A 6,354-nucleotide genomic window follows, 5' to 3' on the forward strand; every position below is an offset into this window, starting at 1 on the left:
AATGTGTATCGATTATAGGGAACTGAATAAGGTTACAATTAAGAATCGATACCCATTACCTAGGATTGATGATCTTTTTGATCAATTGCAAGGAGCTAGGTATTTCTCTAAGATAGATTTAAGATCTGGATATCATCAGTTGAAAGTACAAGAAGAGGACATACCTAAAACTGCTTTCAGAACTAGGTATGGTCATTATGAGTTTACAGTCATGCCCTTTGGATTAACGAATGCCCCAGCAGCATTCATGGACATGATGAATCGAATCTGTAAACCATACTTGGATAAATTTGTGATCGTTTTCATCGACGATATACTTATTTATTCCAAAAGCCAAAAAGAACATAGTGAACACTTACACGTTCTCTTAACTTTGTTAAGAAAGGAAAGGCTTTATGCCAAATTCTCAAAGTGTGAATTTTGGTTGCAAGAAGTACAATTCTTAGGACATGTGGTAAATCACAAAGGTATCCATGTAGATCCTGCTAAGATAGAAGCAATTACGAAGTGGAAAGTTCCACAAACAGCAATGGAGATAAGAAGTTTTCTAGGCTTAGCTGGATACTATAGATGATTTATCAAAGATTTTTCTAAGATAGCCATACCATTAACTAAGTTAACCTGTAAAGCTGCTAAGTTTGAATGGGGACCTAGACAAGAAGAAGCCTTTAAGATTTTAAAGCATAGATTGACGAATGCACCAATCTTAGCTTTACCCGAAGGAACAGAAGACTTTGAAGTATATTGTGATGCTTCAAAATTAGGCTATGGATGTGTGTTGATGCAACGCAAGAAGGTAATTGCGTATGCTTCTAGACAATTGAAAAAGCACGAAGAAAATTATACGACTCATGATCTAGAACTAGGAGCCATAATTTTTTCCCTTAAGATATGGAGACATTATCTGTATGGAAGTAAGTTTACTGTTTATACAGATCATAAGAGTTTAAGATATATATTTGGGCAAAAAGAGTTAAACATGAGGCAAAGAAGATGGATGGAGATGCTAAGCAATTACGACTGTGATATCCAATATCACGAAGGAAAGGCAAATGTAGTTGCAGATGCCTTAAGTCGTAAGTACCATGAGAAACAGAAACGAGTCCGTGCTTTGAGATTAAATCTACAAGTAGATTTAATGGCACAAATCAAAGAAGTTCAGAAAACAGCAATCAAAGATGATGCTGAAGGAATGAAAGGTTACCTAAAAGAACTAGAACAAGGAAATGATGGAATTTGGAAATTCCATAAGAAACGAATTTGGGTACCTAAGCAAGGAGAATTAAGAAATAAGATTTTAGAAGAAGCTCATAAATCTAGGTATACCATGCACCCAGGAAACAATAAAATATACCAAGATTTAAGGAATAATTTCTGGTGGATAGGAATGAAAAAGGATATAGCCGAATACGTATCCAAGTGCTTAACTTGTTCACAAGTTAAAGCTGAACACCAGAAACCTTCAGGACTACTACAACAATTAGAAATGCCTGTATGGAAATGGGAACTCATAACAATGGATTTTGTTACCAAGTTACCCAGAACCAGAAAAGGCAATGATGCTATTTGGGTAATTGTCGATCGATTAACCAAGTCAGCTCATTTCCTACCAATGAAAGAAACCTTTAGCATGGAAAGGTTAGCACAACTGTACGTGGACGAAGTAGTATCCCTACATGGAGTCCCGCTCTCCATTGTATCGGATAGAGATAGTCGTTTTACTTCTCATTTCTGGACAAGTTTTCAGAAAGCAATGGGAACTCGACTAAATCTAAGTACTGCTTATCATCCACAAACAGACGGACAGAGTGAAAGAACAATACAAACTCTAGAAGACATGCTCCGAGCATGTGTAATTGACTTTGGTGGTAATTGGGATAGCCATTTACCATTAATTGAATTCTCCTATAACAATAGTTATCATTCAAGCATCGAAGCTGCACCATTCGAAGCGCTGTATGGACGCAAGTGCAGAACCCCAGTATGTTGGGCAGAAATAGGAGAAAGTCAATTATCAGGTCCTGAAATTGTACAAGAAACTACTGACAAGATAACTCAGATCAAGGAAAGACTGAAAACAGCTCGAGATCGTCAAAAGAGCTATGCAGACAATCGTCGTAAACCTTTAGAATTTCAAATCGGAGATAAAGTACTTTTAAAAGTTTCTCCTTGGAAAGGAGTAGTACGATTCGGTAAGAAAGGAAAGCTGAGTCCCAGATACGTAGGACCATTTCCAATAAGCCAACGAATAGGACCAGTTGTGTATCGTTTACAACTACGAGAAGAATTATCTGGAGTACATGATGTATTTCATGTATCCAATCTCAAGAAATGTCTATCAGATGAGTCCCTGGTAGTACCTCTTCAAGATGTAGAGGTGAACGAAAAGTTGAAGTTTATAGAGAAACCACTACAGATCGAAGATAGAAAAGTCAAATTTCTCAAACATAAACGACTGGTGTTGGTCAAAGTCAAATGGAATTCAAGGAGAGGACCAGAATACACTTGGGAGCTAGAATCAGAAATGAAGCGCAAATATCCTCATTTATTCCAATAAATCTCGAGGACGAGATTTTTCTTAAGGTAGGGATGATGTAACAACTGTCACGAAAATCAATAATTAGGATGGTAATTAGCTATTAAGGAAACCCTAATTGAGAAACCCAAATAATTCCGCATAAACCCTAAAATTTTCATAACAATCGGAATCAGGATCAGGGCCCCTAAAACTCAGGGGGGTTAAACCCTAGTGGACGTTTATCCTCTAAATTCGTTGTAGAAACGAAAATTGTTCGTTTAACTTACTCAGCAAGGCTATCTAGGACACGAGACAACCTAGGCTAAGAAATAGACCCGTCGCGCCACGCGACGGGTACACATGTCTTCTTCGCGTGGCGCGAGGAAGCGCATTTTTCAGATATAAATAGGGGACGTTGGCACTTGAATTTTGGTGTTCATTCGACGTCCAAATTCTCTGTAACCATCGAGTTATAGACGAAACAGTTCACAATACACACACGATTCTCAAAACGCTGCCGCAATCAGGGTAATAACTCGATCGCTATTACGATTCAACGTCCGATCGATTATAACTATCCAACGATAGTCCAGGTGCTGCTCAATTGAGCTTGTACTTTGATTATTCGTCGTGATTTCGACTTGAATATTAGAGTGCTGTTCGAATTCGGACTATGCTCTGTTATTCGTTGTGAATCCGATTGAATTATCGAGTATTGCACTGATTAATCGTTGTGAAGGTTTAATCTCGTGAATTGACGTAATTGCTGTATTAGTTACTAACCTGCCTGTGTGTGCATTGTGTTAAATTAGGTTAATCAAGGCTAATCAGTAGGCTTATATCTATAGCTCGTTAATCTGCAATGTGAGTCATTCTTCTTTTTAAACTGTTTTCTCACAGTTTGTGAGTAAGTATTACAATACCTCAAATTATTTTCAAGGTTATAATTACAGGGATTAAGTCTTTGTAATCACCAAATTACAGCTGGTATGTGGGGTATTGTGCACATTACTATTTTTATCACTCTATGTGAGTGAGTATCACTCTATGTGAGTGATTATTACTCTGTGTGAGTAAACCGTCACTATTGGGGCGACGGGACCCAATAGTGGTATGACCACAGTCACAGATCCGGTCGAGTGACAAATACCCATTCTTGATAATTGGTTGATAGAAACATTGTAATCGCTCTTAATACTGTAAATTAATAACTAACGGGTCGTTTTAGAAAACAGAATGATTCACTCAGTATTTCCCCGCTGACAAAACCTTTTTCAAACATGTTTCAGGTGATCTGTGTGATCCAGGAAAAGTGCTGTAAAGCACTACAAGCTCAGAGAAGTGGCTCATTGTAAATAAATAAAACATGTTCTGGAAAAATAAAGATTTCTGTGTGAAATCAACTTATTGTAAATTTTGGGATTTATCCCTTAAACTTTGTGTAATATACTAAACAAGTATTTTCCGGTGAAAAGATCCTGTTAATCAAAGACTTCCGCTGCCGCATAAAATAAATACCACGAGTACCACGGGAACTGCCTCGCGGCCTCCGACTCCGTCCAGGGTGGGTCGGGGAGCCGTGACACTGGCCCAGAACTTGTAATAGATACAACCGAGAAGATTGCTCAGATACGACAACGAATGGCGGCAACTCGTGACCGTCAGAAAAGCTATGCTGATAAGCGAAGAAAGCCACTCGAGTTCCAGGTTGGGGATCGGGTGCTACTCAAAGTCTCACCTTGGAAAGGTGTAGTTCGTTTTGGCAAACGAGGCAAGCTCAATCCACGTTATGTCGGACCGTTCGAAATCATTGAGAAAATTGGCAAGGTGGCCTACAGGTTGAATCTACCCGAAGAACTCAGCCTAGTTCACAATGTTTTCCATGTGTCGAATCTGAAAAAGTGTCTGTCAGATGAGACCCTCATAGTTCCTCTCAAGGAACTCACTATCGACGACCAGCTGCGATTCGTCGAGGAGCCAATAGAGATTACTGACCGAGATGTTAAGATTCTCAAGCGTACCAGGATACCTCTTGTCCGAGTTCGTTGGAATTCCTGTCGTGACCCAGAGTACACCTGGGAACGCGAAGACCAAATGAAACTCAAGTATCCTCAGCTATTTAAGAAAAGTGCAACCATTACTGAGGCTGAAGCTACTGCAGAATTTCGGGACGAAATTCCAAATCAACCGCGGGATGATGTGACACCCCAGGAAAACCAGGAAACCAACGCAACATAACTAGCTTCCTCAGTAACCACGTGCTAAATTTCGGGATGAAATTTTCTTAACAGAGGGAGAATGTGACAACCCTCAAAAACTTCATGTAACCGTACAATTTATTAATGATAATTAAAGTGCTTGATGACTATGTGGAATTACTTAACTGCTTTCTGATTACGGTATACTTACATGTGCTTGTTAACATACTAGTAGTGTACAGAAAAGTTACTAAATAGTCTGTTATGCTTTCCTGAGTGTTGAAAATTAAAAATGCTACAAAAATATATATATAGGACACATTACGGATTAATTAAGCACCTTAACGGAACAACACCGAACCGAACAACCGGACTTTATCCGGAACACAAAAATATTACTAGAAGCATTGTTTTAATGATTTTAAGCTAGTCATGGTCCCCGGACACCCTAGCATATTGGATAATGCAAGATTCACATAAAATGTTAGACTTTACATTTAACACCCAACTAATTAACCTACTTACCATCTAAATTACACATTACCCCCCCCCCCTAATCTCATGTGGACGGTCACTAGGTGACCCCACACTCCACAAATCTTGCAAGATCTTTCATTTATCATTCTTGGATTCATAAAGATTTACATAAGATCATGTTTAGTACTATGGGGACACTTTATACAATAGGTAAAGAATTGGATGGTTATAAGAGGACTTAGCTTATTCATTCTTACACACACTACACAACATCATCATCCTCCTCCCTTCTCCCCCATCCACGGCCGTAGCCACCATCCACACCACCACCTTTCATCCATTATTCAATCATTTCCAAGTGAACACAAGGTGTAAGGAGCTAAGTTAGGAAGCTTGGTGTTTGCAAAACTTGAAGGACCTCTCTTATCTTCTTTTATCCACCACATTTCTTCACTTGAACTTTCCTAGTTTTGAACTAGTGGTAAGAACTTAGATCCTTGCATTTTACATGTTGTTTAAGTGGTTAAAGTAGGTTACTTGATGATAAACTTAAAGAACACTAAGAAACTTGAACTTGAAACATGAACATAAGCTAAAGTTATGAAGAAATCATGTTGTTTAGTGTTGATATGCTTGTTGATCATTGTTTGTTAGTAGAAATGATGTGAATCACCATGTAGTCTTGCTAGATCATGATTAAAAACATGATCTAGCAAGATGAGAAAGTTAGAAATGTGTAGGATGATGGAATCATCCCCACATAAACTATGAACTTGAATAAATAAATGTTTTCTTGAAAAATAAAGATCAAAGTAGATTATAATCTTGTAGATCTAAAGATCCATGAGTGGTTTTTCGAAAGAACCAAGTGAAAAATACGAGTTACGTTAAAACTTGGATCTTACATAAACTTAACACATTTTTAGTGGATAAACAAGTATAGAAACACTTGTGTAATAAGAAAATTTCACAAAGATATATTTTTAGAAAATATGACTAGAAGTTATGAAAATACAAACTCTTTAAAAATGAAGTTTTTAAAGAACTAATCACATTTTGGAAGGTAACAAGACTTACTAAGTGTACTAGTAAGTTACTACATGTTTTCATAAATATTCAAGTTCATGAGTATATAGTTATGCTTGTTTTTGATTAGTTTGG

The sequence above is a fragment of the Helianthus annuus genome, chromosome 14, assembly GCF_002127325.2.
Source record: "Helianthus annuus cultivar XRQ/B chromosome 14, HanXRQr2.0-SUNRISE, whole genome shotgun sequence".
Taxonomy (NCBI): Eukaryota; Viridiplantae; Streptophyta; class Magnoliopsida; order Asterales; family Asteraceae; genus Helianthus; species Helianthus annuus.